Here is a 20,637-nt window from a genome sequence, read left to right as displayed (position 1 = left end):
GGTCCTGGCCAGTGATTCGCCACCAGCACCCGGTGATCGCCAAATATCACTGACGGGGGAGAGACCTGTATGTAATCAATACAGATCTCTCCCCTGTCAGCTCCTGCACACTGCTTTGCATGGCTCTGCTATGCAGAGCCATGCAAAGCAGTGTGATTACACAGTAAAACACACAGGTAACCCTTTGATCACCCCAGATGTTAACCCCTTCCTGCCCAGTGCCATTAGTACAGTGTCAGTGCGTTTTATTAGCACTGATCACTGTATTGGTGTCACTGGGGATGTCAGTGACAGTCTGTTCCCCCCCCCAGTGTCAGAATATCCGCTGCAGTCCTGCTGTAAGTCACTGATCGCCGCCATTACTGGTATTAAAAAAAAAATTCCATTATCTATACCGCCATTTGTAGACGGTATAACTTTCACGTAAACCAATTAATTGACACGTATTGGGATTTTTTTTTAAGCAAAGACACGAAGCAGAATACATTTTGGCCTTTTTTTTTTTTTTTATTTTTACTGGACATGTTTTATACCAAAAAGTCAAAAATATTGTTTTTTTCCTCAAAATTGTCAGTCTTTTTTTGTTTATAGTGCAAGAAATAAAAAAAAGCACAGGCGATCAAATACCAGCGAAAGAAAGCTCTATTTGTGCAAAAAACAGGACACAAATTGCAGTTGGGTGCAGCGTTGCATGATGGCGCAATTGTCAGCTAAAGTAACACAGCGCCGTAACAGAAAAAATGGCCCGGTCAGGAAGGGGGGTAAATCCTCTGGAGGGTAAGTGGTTAAAGCCCAACTCAGAGCTCCCCCACCCCTTCTTTTTTTTTTTTTTTTTGTTCCCTCTCCCCCTCGGAATTATACTTACCTTTTCCAAACTGCAGGTCATGGTCTACTCATGTGATGTATGGAGTCCTTGTCTCAGTGGTGGGTTGCCAATGTGTCAGAGCGGCACCAATTTTATAATTCTAGCGCAGTTTGCTGCATTCCCACATGCAAGAAAAATATATTTGAAATATTCTCGTCAGATATATATTTGAAATACTACAATTTTGGCCATATTCAATATATTTTAAAATCTATACACACTGCATGTTGAAATGCGTTTTTTATATATTACAAAATAAATGAAAAATATTTTTTTTCTAAAACATATTCTTCAGATTTTTTTTAACATCATTTTACCATATATTTGCAAATGCATTCCAAAAATGTAGATTAAATGTATTTTTAAAGACATACAGTCTATTTGAAAATGTATTTTTACAAATATTTTTCAGATAATTTGTAACAAATGCATTTCAAGTGTGTGTGTGTGTGCGTGTGCAGTTGTGTTCAAAATAATAGCCGTGTGTTGAAAAAAGTGAATAAAGCTGAAAATCCTTCTAATAGCTTTTATTTCCATCCACACAAATGCATTGGGAACACGACACATTCTATTCCAAATCACAACATGAAGAAAAATACATCAAATTTGTGTTGTTCCTCTAAAAAAATGGAAGAAAAGTGAATATTAGACGGTTCAAAAAAATCGCAGTGTTTGTATTCTTCTTTACAAACTCAAACATTCACTATATAAACTGAGAAATGTTTGAAGATTTTGCTTTCCTTTGAATGACTTCATGAATATTTGGTTGTAGTCGCACTGTTTCTGAGAACTGCTGTACATCTGTGTTGCATGGAGTCCCCCAACTTCTGGCCCCTGTGATCAGGTATTCCAGCCCAGGATGATTGGACCACATTCCACAGTTCTTCTCTATTTCTTGGTTTTGCCTCAAAAATTGCATTTTGGATGTCACCCCACAAGTTTTCTATTGGATTAAGATCCGGGGATTGGGCTGGCCACTCCATAACGTCCATCTTGTTGGTCTGGAACCAAGATGTTGCACGTTTACTGGTGTGTTTGGGGTCGTTGTCTTGTTGGAACACCCATTTCAAGGGCATTTCCTCTTCAGCATAAGGCAGCATGACCTCTTCAAGTATTCTGATGTCTTCAAACTGATCCATGATCCCTGGTATGCGATAAATAGGCCCAACACCGTAGTATGAGAAACATCCCCATATCATGATGCTTGCACCACCATGCTTCACGGTCTTCACAGTGTACTGTGGCTTGAATTCAGTGTTTGGGGGTCTTCTGACAAACTCTCCGGCCACTAGACCCAAAAAGAACAATCTTACTTCCATCAGTCCACAAAATGTTGCCCCATTTCTCTTTAGGCCAGTCAATGTGCTCTTTGGCAGATTGTAACCTCTTCAGCACACGTCTTTTTCCCAACAGTGGGACTTTGCGGGGACTTCTTGCAGATAGCTTGGCTTCACATAGGCGTCTTCTAATTGTAACAGTCCTCACAGGGAACGTCACACCTTCTTTCATCTTCCTGGAGCTGATTGTTGGCTGAGTCTGCGCCATTTTGGCTATTCTTCTATCCATTCCAGTGGTAGTTTTTCGCTTTCTTCCACGTCTTTCAGGTTTTGGTTGCCATTTTAAAGCATTTGCCATCATTTTAGCTGAGCAGCCGATCATTTTCTGCACTTCTTTATATGTTTTCCCCTCTCCAATCAACTTTTTAATCAAGGTACGCTGTTCTTCTGAACAATGTCTGGAATGACCCATTTTCCTCAGAATTTCAGAGAGAAATGCACTGTAACCAGCATGTCCAACATTTGCTGCCTTCCTTCCTTAAATAAGGGCAATAATTGTCACCTGTTTTTCAAAGAATGAATGACCTCACTAATAGAACTCCACACTGCTATTATTTTGAACACGCCCCTTCCAATGAGTGATTCAATGACACAGAATCAGCAGCATGCATGTCATGACTGTTGGGTCTGTTGGATTTCTATTACTCTACTACACCTGCTAGGAAATTATTTGCCATGTAGAAATATAATTTCCACCAAAAACAGTGATTGATCCGGTTAGTGATGTCTGACTGCTATTATTTTTAACACAACTGTACGTTCTCAGTATTCAGTTCTCTGTAATGTTAGAACAGCCTTGCTGGGGAATGACCATTCCGGCACACCCTCCTCCCCGCGATAAGTCAGAGGAAATGTCACCAATTTTCTCTCCATGGAAGGAAATGACATGGCACTTAGGAAATAGGACCATTTCTGAACATCATTTCCTATCTTTTGTCCCAGAGCCAGCAGCTGTTCTATGGGACGTCCAGTATGGAGGAATTCACAGACCACCAGCTGAGCTCTGACGTCTTGGTTTTTCCCTCCCGTACATTGTGTTCCCGGCCCATCTGCCATCACCAACCAATTTCAGAATGACAGAGTAGAATTAGGTGTGTGAGGGGAGCATTCTCGTACCCGCAGGACGAGAAGTAAGTTAGCCCATAGTGGCCAGCACAGGACAGACTTCCAGAGCCATAGGGACAAATGGGAATCTGTTTTGGCAAAACAACCCATCAAAGTCAGAAATATCAACTTATTGAACCCCTATATGGCCTGTAAGGCATTGTGGTTCCAGAGGCGTCACATGGGCTTCCTAATCGCGTCATTGGGTGGCGTTAGGCAGAGTAACCAGATTGGGGGGTGGGAGGGATGCACAGTGGCCAAAGAGGTACGTGGTTTGAGCAGATGGATGAGGTGGTCGGGGGGAGTGCAGTGCAGTGTGAGTGGGATGAGGTATCAACATAGAATGAGATAGGTGGGAGGCATTATGGCCAGGGAGGTGAGGGCTACGCTCTGCAGGTGTGGGGAACGTGCTGTAAACGGTGGGGGAAGGGGGGATTGTACAATGGCTGGGGAGGGAATAAATTGGGAAGGGAGGTATACTCTAAGCGGAGGTTGAGCCTGAGGTGACCAGGGAGTGATGTGTATTCAGTGGGGAGGTGATTGAGTAAGGGATGTGCTCTACAAGAAGTGAATGGACCTGGAAGGGATGTATTGTGAGCAAGAAGTTGAGGGGGCTAGAGGTATGCTGTGTGGTGGCCGGGGAGGGACATGCTGTGGGCTGGGACATACCATGGACAGGATGGTGTGGTGGCTAGGGTAGGACATGCCGTGGGCAGGATGGTGTGGTGACCAGGACATGCCGTGGGCAGTGTGGTGTGGTGGCGGCGGCACATGCTGTGGTGATTGAGGCAGGACATGCCATGGGCAGGGTGGTGTGGTGGCTGGAGCAGGACATGCCATGGGCAGGTGGTGGACGGGATGTGCTGTGGGCAGGGTGGTGTGGTGGCTAGGGCAAGACATGCCATGGGCAGGGTGGTGTGGTGGCCGGGGCAGAACATGCCGTAGGCAGGGTTGTGTGGTGGTTGAGGCGGGACATCCCATGGGCAGGGTTGTGTGGTGGTTGAGGCGGGACATCCCATGGGCAGGGTGGTGTGGTGGCTGGGATGGGACGTGCCATGGGCAGGGTGGTGTGGTGGCCAGGATGGGACGTGCCATGGGCAGGGTGGTGTGGTGGCAGGACATGCCGTAGGCAGGGTGGTGCGGTGGTTGAGGCTTGACATGCCATGGGTAGGGTGGTGTGTGGCTGAGGCAGTACATGCCATGAGTAGGGTGGTGTGTGGCTGAGGCAGGACATGCCATGGGCAGGGTGGTGTGGTGGCTGGGCCAGGACATGCTGTGGGCAGGGTGGTGTGGTGGCTAGGGCAGAATGTGCTGTGACTTAGGGCGGCCATGTATTATCTGCTGTGCGGGGTATCCAAGAACGGATGAAATGGCTGAAGTAAAACCTATTACATATAAAGGACTATAGCATGACCCTAGCTGGCTGAAATAAGTCCAATATTTTGTGGATATTTTTGTGGTATACTTTCCCTTCACTACCTGTCCCAAACATGCCTCAGGTTGGGGGGATATTTATTCCAAATGTGATCGGACTTCTCTACTCGGCCAGTCCTCACTGGAACAGATTGGAAGATTTATCCTCACCTCTTGTTCTGGTGATACCTGTGTTGGACTTCCCATCACCTTCTGTCCAGAGACGGTGGTCACCAGAACAAATAGGGCAAATCTCCCCAACTGTGGGGAGAGTGCACAAACCGTAAACACTTGACAGAGGGTCTATAACCTTTCCCTACTCTATCCAAAACCTACTAAAAAGTGTATGGCACAGCAACAAAATATATTGACCTCTTCAGCACATGTCTTTTTCCCAACAGTGGGACTTTGCGGGGACTTCTTGCAGATAGCTTGGCTTCACATAGGCGTCTTCTAATTGTAACAGTCCTCACAGGGAACGTCACACCTTCTTTCATCTTCCTGGAGCTGATTGTTGGCTGAGTCCGCCCCATTTTGGCTATTCTTTTATCCATTCCAATGGTAGTTTTTCGCTTTCTTCCACGTCTTTCAGGTTTTGGTTGCCATTTTAAAGCATTTGTGTTCATTTTAGCTGAGCAGCCGATCATTTTCTGCACTTCTTTATATGTTTTCCCCTCTCCAATCAACTTTTTAATCGCGGTACGCTGTTCTTCTGAACAATGTCTGGAACGACCCATTTTCCTCAGAATTTCAGAGAGAAATGCACTGTAACCAGCATGTACAACATTTGCTGCCTTCCTTCCTTAAATAAGGGCAATAATTGTCACCTGTTTTTCAAAGAATGAATGACCTCACTAATAGAACTCCACACTGCTATTATTTTGAACACGCCCCTTTCAATGAGTGATTCAATGACACAGAATCAGCAGCATGCATGTCATGACTGTTGGGTCTGTTGGATTTCTATGACTCTACTACACCTGCTAGGAAATTATTTGCCATGTAGAAATATCATTTCCACCAAAAACAGCGATTGATCCGGTTAGTGATGTCTGACTGCTGTTATTGTGAACACAACTGTATGTGTGTGTATATATATATATACCAGAATTGTAGTATTTCAAATATATGTAAATATATTTAGAAGGAATATTTTTAAAATATATTTAAAATATATTTTTCTTGTGAGTTCATGTGGAAATATATTTGCAAATGTGTGCAAACAAAACCCTCTGTTTTTAATGTGAATTGTTAGACGGGGTCAATTATTTTTGATAATTTTTTTTTATTTGCAGGCTGGCTGGTAAGTGTGCTGGGAAATCCTTTTGTGATGTACATTGCCCTTCCATGTGCACCTTGCTGCACTGGCTAGTTATGGGGTGGTTGTCACTTTTTTGTACAGTTGGTTGAATCTGATGCAAGGACACACTATATGCCTTCGGCTGCCATTGTGCTCTTGCTGGGCGTCCCGTGCGTCTGTGTAAAAACGTTAAAAACCGATTTTTTTACCATAATGCATTTCTTGCTTTAGGCCCCTTTCAGACGGGGCAGACCCGCTTGCTTAGCGGGGGGATCTCTGCACTGATCCCCGCTGAGCAAGAGGATGACAGGTCGGTGTCTGCTCTGCTGATGCAGAGCAGACAGAGACACAGCCCGCTGTTTTCTATGGGGCGCCTGTCTGTTTCCACCCGACTGTCATCCGATCCTCCATACGCATGGAGAACAGATCTCCATCTGTCTGTTTTTAGCATACAGGATCTGATCAGATGCCGGCGGGTGTCAGCGGACACATGTCTGACGATACCAGCTGCTCCATAGAGAGCTATGGATGGTCCAATCGGGCCCGCCTGAAAGACTGACCCAATCGGACCGTCAGTGTAAAAGTGGCCTTAAGGTAAAAAAAATGTTTTCTATCCCTCTCTTCCCATTCACACAGGGCAAGGGGAGGACAGAGGGGAGAAGAGATCCAGCACTGTGCACGGCTGCATCTCTTCTCCCCTCTCTTCCTCTTCACACAGCACTCGAGCAGCAGCGGGAGCCAATGCTGCTGTCAATCAAATGCAGTGAGGAGAAAGTGGTGGTGGTGGGGGGCTAAGTCCCGCTGTGTAAGTCTATGGAGCGCAGCTTGGGAGCGTGCAGACACTGTGTGCCTCCATAGCAAATGGTTTGCTATGGGGACACACAAAGAAGAGGAGGATCCAGAAGTGCCTCAGTTGGACCCAGGAACAAGGCCGCTCTATGCAAAAGCATTACAGAGCAGGTGAGTATAACATGTTTGTTATTTAAATTTTTTCTTTTTTTTCTTTTTTACTTTATTAACCACCTCCCGTCCGGCCGTTGTATATAAACGGCCGGACGGTGGCACTGCAGGGTCGGGTGGCCGTCTATAAACGGCCTCCCCCGCACCCTGCTTGTGCTCGCTCCCTGGGAGCGCGTAGCACCGCGATCCGGTGGCCGCTGTGTGAAACACCGATCGTCGGACGGGACCTCTGTACGAGGTCCCGATCATGTGATCACTGATTGGCCAATCAGTGATCACATGCAAAGTAGTAAGCAAGATGTCACTTCTGACATCATTGCTTACTACGTGTGAAATCTGTGAATGATCACAGAGGTCACATGGTACAAGGCTATTCACAAAAGCCTTGTACCATGTGACAAGCTGTGACCAATCACAGCTCACTCAGTACTTTTCAATGAGTGCAAGAATGCAGACAGAGAGAAGGAGAAATGATTGCTTTTACATCCTATATGGGTGTAAAAGCAATCAGTGTAAAAAAAAAAAAAAAAAATCTTCATCACCCCCCACAAGTAGTACAGTGTCACCATGGTGACACTGTACTGCCAGGGTGACAGTATGTAAAAAAATAATATAAAAAAATAAAATAAAAATGTTTAAAAATTTTAATTTTTGCTTATAAACTAATTTGGATTTTTTTTTTTTTTTACTAAAAAGATAACGGAATAAATTTTGGCTAAGATTTATGATGAAATATTATTTATTTGCAAAATTTTATAAAAAAAAACACTTTTTTTCAAAATTTTTGGACATTTCATTTACATAGCAAAAAAAATACAAATCCCAGTGGTGAATAAATACCACCAAAATAAAGCTTTATCTGTCTCAAAAAAATGGTAAAAAATTCATTTGGGTACAGTGTTGCATGACTGCGCAATTGTCATTCAAAGTGTGATAGCGCTAAAAGCTGAAAATTTCCCTAGACAGGAAGGGGGTAAAAGTGTCCGGACTGGAAGGGGGTGAAAGTGTCCGGACAGGAAGGGGGGTGAAAGTGTCCGGACAGGAAGGGGGTGAAAGTGTCTGGACAGGAAGGGGGTGAAAGTGTCCGGACAGGAAGGGGGTGAAAGTGTCCGGACAGGAAGGGGGTGAAAGTGTCCGGACAGGAAGGGGTTGAAAGTGTCCGGACTGGAAGGGGGTGAGAGTGTCCGGACTGGAAGGGGGGGAAAGTGTCCGGACTGGAAGGTGGGGAAAGTGTCCGGACAGGAAGGGGGGTGAAAGTGTCCGGACAGGAAGGGGGTAAAAGTGTCCGGACAGGAAGGGGGTAAAAGTGTCCGGACAGGAAGGGGGTGAAAGCGTCCGGACTGGAAGGGGGGTGAAAGCGTCCGGACTGGAAGGGGGGTGAAAGCGTCCGGACTGGAAGGGGGGTGAAAGCGTCCGGACTGGAAGGGGGGTGAAAGCGTCCGGACTGGAAGGGGGTGAAAGCGTCCGGACTGGAAGGGGGGGAAAGTGTCCGGACAGGAAGGGGTTAACACTTTAAGGAGGGGTGGGCTCCCTCCTGACAAACCTGCCCTTATCAACCCACTGCTATATGTGCTCCAACTTGGACACTCTAAAAACTATAGAGTTAGGACCGCAGTACACAGAGGAGCCTTGACGTTGGCACTGCGGCTTACGCATACATTTGCAAATGTGTGCAGACAAAACCCTCTGTTTTTAACGTGAATTGTTAGACGGGGTCAATTTTTTTTTTTTTTTTTTGCAGGCTGGCTGATAAGTGTGCTGGGAAATCCTTTGTGATGTACATTGCCCTTCCATGTGCACCTTGCTGCAATGGCTAGTTTAGGCTGGGGGGGGGGGTTGTCCTGTATTTGTACAGTTGATTGAATCTGATGCAAGGATGCACTGGATGCCTTCAGCTGCCATTGTGCTGTTGCATGCATTCTATGCATGAAGGTAAAAAATCTGTACAGCACCCCCCCCAATACTCACCTAAGCCCCCTCTTGATCCAGCGACGTTCACTGGAGTCTCAGCTATCCCAGGACTCCCTCTTCTCATTGACTGAGACAGAAGCGGGACCCATTGGCTCCCACTGCTGTCAGTCACAGCCAGTGAGCCAATGAAAAGAGAGAGGGGGCCGAGCCGAGGTTCCGTGTGTGAATGGACACACAGCAGTGGGTACCCCCATAGCAAGCTGCTTGCTGTGGGGGCACGCGACAGGTAGGAGGGGCCAGGAGAGCCTGCGTGGGACCCAAAAAGAGGAGGATCCGGGCTGCTGTGTGCAAAATCACTGCACACAGCAGGTAAGTATAACAAGTTTGTTTTCTATTCCTCTGTCCTTCCCTTGCCCTGTACCAGTAGTAGGTGAGAAAAATGCTAATTTTATGTCTTTTGTAAAACTGACCATATACTGAAAGGTGAACAGTGAAAGTAAAGATCTCTTCTCTCTGTTCTGGCTGTGAGAGCAGAGACAAGCGACGCTGCAGCCTGTGAGTGTACAGCAGCATCTCACAGTGCATGTCCACTCAGAGACTACAGTGCCAGCCACCCCAGTGTCCCTGATCACTGCTCCAGTGTAGAGACAATAAACAATGCAGCCAGTCCCTGTCACCTTTCCTAGTGCGCAGAAAAACACCACCATACCAATATCCTGATCACCGCCATACGCAATACCTACACCCTAATCACTGCCCACCGCCATATCCCGCCAAATTGTATTCCAGTTAAATTGTTTGAGATGGGACTTTTGTGGGATCCAGCTTGTCCCAAGTGTAGTAGAGATCGTGGAGATCTAATACATACGAATATTGCCAAAAGTATTGTGTTGCCGGCCTTTCCACGCACATGACCTTTAATGGCCCCCCGTCTTAGTCCGTAGGGTTCAAAATTGAGTTGGCCCCGCCCTTTCCCCCTGCATATGACCTGTAATGGCCTCCCAGTCTTAGTCCATAGGGTTCAATATTGAGTTGGCCCCGCCCTTTCCCCCGCACATGACCTGTAATGGCCTCCCAGTCTTAGTCCGTAGGGTTCAATATTGAGTTGGCCCCGCCCTTTCCCCCTGCATATGACCTGTAATGGCCTCCCAGTCTTAGTCCATAGGGTTCAATATTGAGTTGGCCCCGCCCTTTCCACACACATGACCTTTAATGGCCCCTCCCAGCCTTAGTCCGTAGGGTTCAATATTGAGTTGGCCCCGCCCTTTGCAGCTATAACAGCTTCAACTCTTCTGGGAAGGCCGTCCACAAGGTTTAGGAGGGTGTCTATGGGAAGGTTGGACCATTCTTCAAGAGGCACATTTGTCAGGTCAGGCACTGATGTCGGGGGAGGAGGTCTGGCTCACAGTCTCCGCTCTAATTCATCCCAAAGGTGTTCTATGGGGTTGAGGTCAGGACTCTGTGCAGGACAGTCAAGTTCCTCCACCCCAAACTGGCTCCTCCATGTCTTTATGGACCTTGCTTTGTGCACTGCTGTGCAGTCATGTTGGAACAGGGAGGGGCCATCCCCAAACTCCTCCCACAAAGTTGGGAGCATGAAATTGTCCAAAATGTCTTGTTGGAACAGGAAGGGGCCATTAGTGTAAGGATGACATAAATGACTAGTGTCCAGGGGCGGACTGACCATTTGGAAATTCGGGCACTGCCCGAGGGCCCGGGGTCAGTAGGGGGCCCCATGAGATGCCTCTGGTACCTTTTTCATAGGCTTCTTGAGTTTGGGCAAGGACACAGGGGCCCCATGATCCCCTATTGCCCGGGGGCCCCATGAGTTGTCAGTCCACCCCTGCTAGTGTCAGAGAGAGCTATTGAGCGATGTATACAGTAAGCAGCAGGCTTTTTTTTCATCCACATTGCTAAGGATAGCCGAAAAAAATACCTGAAAAGGATCCGAGTGCTCCACCTACTGGCTGAAAATGAGAATACAAAATAATATCCTTGCGCAAGAAATAAATTATTCAGAAGTGTTTAAGAACATACAATCATACAACACATTTGCTTCATTAGTTTTAGTTTAAATTTTATTCCTTCGCTAATATATCCTCAACATTTTATTTGTATAGCACTTCTCTCCCTGGGGACTAAAAGCACTTCGCAGGCGAGGCAGCCATCTTGAAAATTGCGTTGGCCAGGAATCGAACCCGGGTCAGCTGCTGGATAGGCAGCTATGCTCACCACTGCACCACCAACGCAAGGTATGTGTTTGGGGGGAAAACCACGCAAGCACAGGGGAGGTACAAGCGGCCATAGGCTGTCCAGTGATCCCGAGGGTGTGGCCAGATTACAGGGGCGGCATGTCATCCCGCCCACACATCGCATCCAGGGAAAAGAAGACACCGGGCCTGCGGACCTCTCTACCCCTCCTCCAGCAGCGTCTCCTGGACTGGATCGTCTTGGGACTGGGACACGGAGCCAGGTAAGACACAGCAGCCCGCTGCCCGTCCCTGTACTAAGTGTCCCTTCCGTTGGAAGAGGAGGGGCGGCGGCACCACGCCGCCCCCCCCCCCCCTAAAAAGTCCGGCCCTAGTCAAACGCCTTGTTTGCCTCGCGGCAGATACGCCCCTGCCGTTGTAAGCCTCATTTTTGCGCCCCCTGTACCTTGTGTACATATGTACCCCCCTAGCTACGCCTCTGTGTCACATAGTGACATTTCAAGAAGTTTTATTGGCCAGCGGGAGGTGACTGCGCTGCGCTGGACAAAGAGCACGGCCAGCCGTACTTTATTTCAGCGCACACCGCCCGCACTTGCCTTGTCTTGATTGGACCTAAAGTTGGCTATAAATGAATTGAAGTTCGTCTGGTTCAGAATCCAGCTGAATTTCAATCCATCTATGGCTGTCCTTGCTCATGAAAAGTTAATCTATCTCATGAATGGGCTTGTTGGAAGTTTTTTCTCGATCGGCGCATCCAATCAGCTGCTGGGCTGATCAGTATACTCTGACTATCAGCATGTGGTGACTGCGGTACGCTAGAAAAAGTACAGCCTGCTGTACTTCATTTTGGTTCCTGCACACTACCACAATGCATTGGTGTGATCCAGCCACACCAAAGACAAGGCATGTGTCAGGGGCGTACCTATAGGCATTGCAACTGCGACCCGGCCCCATGCTGCAGGGGGGTCGCACGGCTGGGACAGTCCCACCACATTGCATTGTACACTTTTTTTTTTTCACACAAACTATAGAGCAGGGGTCCTCAAACTACGGCCCGCGGGCCACATGCGGCCCACCGAGGACATTTATCCGGCCCGCCGGGCAGGGGCGTATCTGCCGCGAGGCAAGGGACTAGGGTTTGGCAGGTCGGGAGAGCTCAGCAGGGCTCGGGCGGGAGGCAGGAGGGCGGGATCAGCAATTCTAGAACAGGGGAGGGTGGGCTCGGCTTATGAACCCGTACCACTCACCCGGTGTCTCTGCAGCCAGCCGGCCATCTATTCTGATCAGTGCATGCAACCGTCACGGTTGGAGGGCGGAGCCTAGAGCTGACCATGAAGAGGGGGAGCAAGAGAGGAGACTCCATCGCTGCATGTCAGGTATCATGGCCACAGACCCTATATAAGTGCAAAAGATGATCGATCTCCTGCCTCTCTCCCCCCCCCCTCACTCTCTCCCCCTCCTCCTCACTCTCTCCCCCTCCTCTCTCTTTCTCCCCCTCCTCTCTCTTTCTCCCCCCCTCTCTCTTTCTCTCTCCCCCCCTCTCTCTTTCTCTCTCTCTCCCCCCCCTCCTCTCTCTTTCTTCCCCCCTCTCTTTCTCTCCCCCCCTCTCTCTCCCCCTCCTCTCTCTCTCCCCCCTCCTCTCTCTCCCCCCTCCTCTCTCCCCCCCCTCCTCTTTCTCTCTCTCCCCTCCTTATCTCCCCCCCCCCTCTCTCTCTTTACATTGTACACAGATCTGACCCAACAAGGTGTCCTGCATTTGCCGTATATTTTGCTCCATAAGACACACTTGGGGGGAAATTTCTGTGCGTCTTATGGAGCGGCCGGCTCAGTATTCCCGCCGCCGTTGTATGTCCGCAGTCTCTGGTCATCTCCTGTACTGTGGCCGCATTTGTTCATAGTTTTTTTTTTTTTTTTAAACTATAGTCCGGCCCTCCAACGGTCTGAGGGACAGTGAACTGGCCCCCTGTTTAAAAAGTTTGAGGACCCCTGCTATAGAGGCACCAAAGAGATGTTCTCCGTCAAAAGGCAGGTGTCTATTCATTGAGTGAGCTGGTCCTTGAACAACACCAAAAATTCTTAAGTTGCCTGAGTTGTTTTTCCTGAGGTCTTGGTGATGGAATGATGTTATCACTCCTCGGTAAGGTGATGTTATCACTCCTTGGTAAGGTGATGTTATCACTCCTCGGTAAGGAGATGTTATCACTCCTCGGTAAGGTGATGTTATCACTCCTCGGTAAGGTGATGTTATCACTCCTCGGTAAGGAGATGTTATCACTCCTCGGTAAGGAGATGTTATCACTCCTTGGTAAGGTGATGTTATCACTCCTCGGTAAGGTGATGTTATCACTCCTTGGTAAGGTGATGTTATCACTCCTCGGTAAGGAGATGTTATCACTCCTTGGTAAGGAGATGTTATCACTCCTTGGTAAGGTGATGTTATCTCTCGGACACTGGCAGGCAACATGGCGGCGCCTTTTTGGCTTGAGTGGTGGAGACTGTGTGAGCATTCCTAGCACTTGATGGCAGGATTGTTGGCTCGGGTGGCGCATCCTCTACATAAACATGTATGGGACCCCTTGGAGGTGTGATGTTATCACTCGGCGGGGTGAAGTTATCACTCGGTGTGATGTCATCAGTCTTTTTTGGTCGCCTGAGCATGGGGTTTTTCCTGAGCTTATTCACCTGGGGTGAAGCACTTGATGATGGAATGATGTTATCTCTCGGACACTGGCAGGCAACATGGCGGCGCCTTTTTGGCTTGAGTGGTGGAGACTGTGTAAGCATTCCTAGCACTTGATGGCAGGATTGTTGGCTGGGGTGGCGTATCCTGTACGTAAACATGTATGGGACCCCTTGGAGGTGTGATGTTATCACTCGGCGGGGTGAAGTTATCACTCGGTGTGATGTCATCAGTCTTTTTTGGTTTTAAAAGACTCCAAAATGTACTGAGTCGCCTGAGCATGCGGTTTTTCCTGAGCTTCTTCATCTGGGGTGAGGCACTTGATGTAGGAATGATGTTATCACTCGGACAATGGCAAGCAACGTGGCGGCTCCTTTTCGGCTTGCGTGGTGAAGTCTGTTTGTGAGCATTCCTAGCTCCTGATGGCAGGATTGTTGGCTCGGGTGGCGTATCCTGTACATAAACATGTATGGGACCCCTTGGAGATGTGATGCTGGGTCTGGGAAGGGTGATATTATCTGTCTTTCGTGGTTTGAAAAGACACCAAATAGCACGAAGTCGCCTAGCGGGGGAGAATCGGCTAAACGACAGCTCATTCAGCATCATCAGCAATACGTACACTGTCAGCACCAGCAGCATTACGAGCAGTATTATGAGTAGCAACAGCAGCATTAAGATAACCCAGTGAAAGGCGTTTGACCTGCAATATTCTGCATCAATATTTATAAACAGGGATGGGTCTCCATTCTCTAAGGCCGCCCCATGGCTGGACCATTGGAAATTGAAGTTGCCCAGTCCTTCCTGAATGAGTTCAATCAGCTTCTGGAAAATCAAATATTGTCCTACTCTCAGGGCCAGGTCGTTTCTGTGCAGGATGTATTTCAGAATGATGGCACTTATCAGGAGTATGATCTGAAACCAGTATGCAGTGGTGGTCAGTAATGAAAACCAGCTGGAGGGTTCTGGAGGCTCGTTTGCCGCTTCTCTGACCGATTCCTCAACTTGCTCTTCCATTGACTTAATGCTCTTCTCCTTCACTGGCTTGTGGCTCTCTGGGGGGTCATCTTCCATTTCTCTGACCTTTTCCTCCACTTGCTGCTCTGATGACTTGCTCTCCTCCTTCACCAGCAGGCGTATCTCTGGGGGGTCATTTTGCGTTCCTTTGATGAATTCTTCCATATGCTGCACTGTATTGATCTCCTGATTCAGTTGTATCGGGATCTCTGAAGAGTGGTCGGGGACGTATCTTTTTCCTCCCCATGCAAACAGCAGGGTAAGAAACACGGTGAGGATCTGCTGGGTCATTTTTAAATAGATGGCAAACTGCCACTAAATTAGTACAACAGATTTAAAAAAAAAACCGTTAAAAAGCTTTTGCTGATCGCTATTGATTGAAGGGTATCAGTGGATACTCAATACCAATCAATAGAGATTAAATATCTTGTAATAGAATGAGAACTTATCAGGAGCTTTTAAAAAAGCGTCTTGACTCTGACAAGAAGAAACTCAAACTGAGAGCCTCTGCACTGCTGCGCGGAAAGGTCAAATCTGGTCATGTGATCACAGTGAGAGAGAGAGGGAAAGGGCGAGCGAGAGAGAGAGAGGGAAAGGGCAAGAGAGAGAGAGGGAAAGGGCGAGCGAGAGAGAGAGAGGGAAAGGGCGAGTGAGAGAGAGATAGAGAGGGGTAAAGGGCGAGAGAGAGAGAGAGGGCGAGCGAGTGTACAGCAAAACAACAAATCTTGAAGGGCCAGCGACACATTCTTGGAATCACTGGGTTATTTTGGTTATATAATGAGTTCTTGAAGTGAGTAGAGGAAGGCGCCTCCTATTATTATATACATTTATATTACCATCAGCAGAGCTGGATAGGATCCTATTCATTCCTTATAATGACATCCTATAGAACTCAGCACTATATATGGAATATCTGGAATATTTCCTATTGGATGCAATAAAGATGATCAGATCTAGGAGAATGTTGTATACAGAGCAGAGGATTGTTCATCTTTTTATTTCATTTTATTTATTTTTTTTTACTTGTAATGTTCATTGTGAACACTGCGGCCTATTATTTCATCTCTCCATGTGCAGATTTCACACTAGAGGGCTCTCTGTGTATGGATGACTTTGTGTATGGACTACATACATGTCCCAGCATGCCCCCTATCCTCATAGACCGATGGAGGGCTCTCTGTGTATGGACTACATGTCCCAGCATGCCCCCTATCCCCATAGACCAATGGAGGACTCTCTGTGTATGGACTACATGTCCCAGCATGCCCCCTATCCCCATGGACCTCTATGGAGGACTCTCTGTGTATGGATTACATGTCCCAGCATGCCCTCTATTCCCATAGACCTCTATGGAGGATTCTCTATGTATGGACTACATGTCCCAGCATGCCCCGCTCTCCGCATACACCTATGGATTCTCTATGTATGGACTACATGTCCCAGCATGCCCTGCTCTCCCCATCGCCCTCTCTTCCCAGGTCAGCAGTGCCAGCCCCCTGGTATTCTCCCCCGCCGGGTCCTCTGTGGGACACACATTACTGCCGACTCCACAAACTGAGTTAAATGACTATTTATGAGACGTTGGAGGCGAAGGAAGCAGCACCAGCCCTCCACAAAGATGTCTGCGGGCAAATGGTGAGGTCACTTCCGGTCTCGTGACTTCCTGTCCCCGCCTTTCCTGTTAGTGAATATTTATGTAAACAAGGAAGTGGGGGGATGGGAATGGAGGCGGGTGTGAGCGGACATCCAATCATGGCTCAGCAAGGAGGAGGGAGCCCAACCGGGACCAGAGTGAGGGGCGGGGCTAACACCTCCCACCGGACTGCTGAGGAACTACTAGTCTCAGCATTACCACATGACCCAGGAGGGGGAGGAGTCCCCGGATGTTGTGTCCTGGAGGGGAATTCTGCTTTATAGGTCCTGACATTCCCAGAGACACCGACAGAGATAGTGTCCTCTAATAGGATGATACAGAACACCTCCCCCATCTCTGTATAGAACTATACAACTCCTCCCCCATCTGTATACAGAACAACTATACAACCCCTCCCCCAATCTCTATAAAGTGTATCTATAGAACACCTCCCCCACCTCTGTATAAAACTATACAACCCCTCCCCTATCTAAATACAGTGTAACTATAGAACCTCCACCCACCTCCTATACAGTGCAACCATAGAATCCCTCTCCCCCCCCCCCCCCACTCTATACAGTGTAACTATAGAACCCCTCCCCCTACTCTATACAGTGTAACTATAGAACCCCCCACTTTATACAGTGCAACCATAGAACCCCTCCCCCCACTATATACAGTGTAACTATAGAACCCCTCCCCCACTCTATACAGTGCAACCATAGAACCCCTCCCCCAACTCTATACAGTGCAACCATAGAACCCCTCCCCCAACTCTATACAGTGCAACTATAGAACCCCTCCCCGCACATCTATACAGTGGAACTATAGAATCCCTCCCCCCACATTTGTACTGTGGAACTATAGAACCCCTCCCCCACCTATATGCAGTGCAACTATAGAATCCCTCCCCCACCTATATGCAGTGCAACTATAGAATCCCTCCCCCACCTCCTGTACAGTACAAGTATTGAACCTCTTCCTCACTTCTATACAGTGCAACTATAGAACCCCTCCCCCACCTCCTATACAGTACAAGTATTGAACCTCTTCCTCACTTCTATACAGTGCAACCATAGAACCCCTCCCCCACCTCTATACAGTGTATCTATAGAACCCTCCCCCCCACCTTCACCTCTGTATAGAACTATACAACTTCTCCCCTACCTCTGTATAGTACTCTATACAGTGTAGCTATAGAACCCCTCCCCCCATCTATGTATACAACTAAAGAACCCCTCCCCCACCTCTATACAGTATAACTATAGAGCCCCTTCCTCTCTTCTATACAGTGCAACTATAGAACCCCTCCCCCATCTTTGGTGACTGATCATTGTGTTCTCTTAGACCAGGAGCTGGTGGAGATGTTACACAGATTTAATCGGCTGGCTGGGGGGGGGGGGAGCATGGTGCGTTTTACCCCTGGGGAGCGCGAGCCAAAAAAAAACACTGTGCAGGACTTTTTTTTTTAACCACTTCCAGTCCGGACACTTTCCCCCCCTTCCAGTCCGGACACTTTCCCCCCCTTCCAGTCCGGACACTTTCCCCCCCTTCCAGTCCGGACACTTTCACCCCCTTCCAGTCCGGACACTTTCCCCCCCTTCCAGTCCGGACGCTTTCACCTCCTTCCAGTCCGGACGCTTTCCCCCCCTTCCAGTCCGGACACTTTCCCCCCCTTCCAGTCCGGACACTTTCCCCCCCTTCCAGTCCGGACGCTTTCACCCCCCTTCCAGTCCGGACGCTTTCACCCCCCTTCCAGTCCGGACACTTTCCCCCCCTTCCAGTCCGGACACTTTCCCCCCCTTCCAGTCCGGACGCTTTCCCCCCCTTCCAGTCCGGACACTTTCCCCCCCTTCCAGTCCGGACACTTTCACCCGCTTTCTGTCCAGGGCAATTTTCAGCTTTCAGCACTATCACAATTTGAATGACAATTGCGCGGTCATGCGACACTGTACAAATATGAATTTTTTACCATTTTTTTTTTTAGACAGATAAAGCTTTATTTTGGTGGTATTTATTCACCGCTGGGATTTTAATTTTTTTTGCTATATAAATGAAAAAGTCCAAAAATGTTTAAAAAAGTGTTTTTCTTATACAATTTTGCAAATAAATAATATTTCATCATAAATCTTGGCCAAAATTTTTATTCCGTTATCTTTTTAGTAAAAAAAAATAAAAAATGCCAAGTTAGTTTATAACCAAAAATTATAATTTTTAAACATTTTTTTTTACATTTTTTATTTTATTTTTTTATTTTATTATTTATGTTTGTTTTTTTATGTTTTTTTTTACATGCTGTCACCCTAGCAGTACAGGGTCACCATGGTGACACTGTACTACTTGTGGGGGGGTGATGAAGATTTTTTTTTTTTTACAGTGATTGCTTTTACACCCATATAGGATGTAAAAGCAATCATTTCTCTTTCTCTCTGTCTGCATTCTTGCAGTCATTGAGAAATAATGTGTGAGCTGTGATTGGTCACCGCTTGTCACATGGTACAAGGCTGTTGTGAATAGCCCTGTACCATGTGACCTCTGTGATCATTCACAGATTTCACACGTAGTAAGCAATGATGTCACAAGTGACATCTTGCTTACTACTTTGCATGTGATCACTGATTGGCCAATCAGTGATCACATGATCGGGACTAGAGATGAGCGAAGAAATGAAAAATTCGATTCGACTGATTCGGCGAATTCGTGGACAATATTCGATTCGAGTCGAATAAATTCGCTGTGAATTTAACTTAAAAAAGGGTGTTTCTAGGCTTCAGAGAGACTTAATATTAGTGCAGAACACTGTACCTTTAATTTAAATGCCCTTGGAGTCTGCTGGGGAAGAGAAATAATACTGTCTGTCAGTATGACATGCAGATGAGTGCCGTCGATCTTAGAATCACTGCACACTTCACTCCTTTGGCCAGTCACGGGGCCAAAACCAGTGTTTGGAGCCACAGTGTGGCGGTGGAGGCAGCAGCAATGGGAGGCCATACAGCAACCTATGACAAAATGGAAACCAGCAGGAGCGTGAGGAGACCTGAAAGTGGCACATGGCAGAGTGGGAGCAATGGGAGGCGGTACAGGGACCCAGGTCACACTGTGGGCCCAGCAGCAGCGTGACCAGGCGGTACGGGGGCCCATGGCCGATATGGGGCTTGGTGGCACCAATGGAAGGCCTGTAATCTGCCAGCAACCTATGACAAAATGGACAACCGCAGGAGTGTGAGGAGATTTCAAAGTGGCACATGGCAGAGTGGAAGCAATGGGAGGCCGTACAGGGACCCAGGTCACACTGTGGGACCAGCATCAGCGTGAACAGGCGGTACGGGGGCCCATGGCCGATTTGACCTCATTCATCCCATAGTCCTGCCGACTCACGAATAGCGTGGCCTCCTCAAAGGGCCTGAGCAAGCGCAGGTGTCACACATGAGCTGACAATGGCTGACATCTAAGTTACACAGGGAGTACCTTTATCCGCTTTTAACATCAGGAAATCTGTGATGGCCTTTAGCTGTTCGTAAAGGCGGTCTAACATATGTAGGGTTGAATTACACCTTGTTGCAACGTCACAGCATGAGGAGTCGGTACGGGGGCCCATGGCAGATTACATGTCTGGCAGCAGCAATGGGAGGCCCGTAATCTGCCAGCACCCTATGTCAAAAAATTTAACACACCAGCAGTGTGAAGAGACCTGAAAGTGGCACATGGCAGCAGAGTGTGGCGATGGAGACAGCAGCAATGGGAGGCCGTACAGGGACCCATGAGAGACTCTGGACTTGGCAGCAGCATGAGGAGGCGGTATATAGGGGCCCATGGCAGATTAGGGGCCTGGCAGCAGCTATGTGAGGCCCGTAATCTGCCTGCACCCTATGTCAAAAAATTAAACACACCAGCAGTGTGAAGAGACCTGAAAGTGGCACATGGCAGAGTGTGGCGATGGAGACAGCAGCAATGGGAGGCCGTACAGGGACCCATGAGAGACTCTAGACTTGGCAGCAGCATGAGGAGGCGGTATATAGGGGCCCATGGCAGATTAGGGGCCTGGCAGCAGCTATGTGAGGCCCGTAATCTGCCTGCACCCTATGTCAAAAAATTTAACACACCAGCAGTGTGAAGAGACCTGAAAGTGGCACATGGCAGCAGAGTGTGGCGATGGAGACAGCAGCAATGGGAGGCCGTACAGGGACCCATGAGAGACTCTGGACTTGGC

At 47.9% G+C, this 20,637-nt stretch overlaps 1 non-coding gene across 1 annotated transcript; it reads right to left on the bottom strand.

Annotated features, from left to right (window-relative positions):
- Positions 1–11,067: 11,067 nt before the first annotated feature.
- TRNAD-AUC (transfer RNA aspartic acid (anticodon AUC)) lies at positions 11,068–11,139 on the bottom strand. The gene has a single exon. It is a non-coding gene; the product is annotated as a tRNA-Asp (tRNA).
- Between the last annotated feature and the right edge of the window lie 9,498 nt (positions 11,140–20,637).

Source organism: Staurois parvus, unplaced genomic scaffold (assembly GCF_062004578.1).
Source record: "Staurois parvus isolate SC_StPar_1 unplaced genomic scaffold, SC_StPar_1.0 ptg000861l, whole genome shotgun sequence".
NCBI classification, from domain to species: Eukaryota; Metazoa; Chordata; class Amphibia; order Anura; family Ranidae; genus Staurois; species Staurois parvus.
This window is presented reverse-complemented; position numbering and strand designations above follow the sequence as displayed.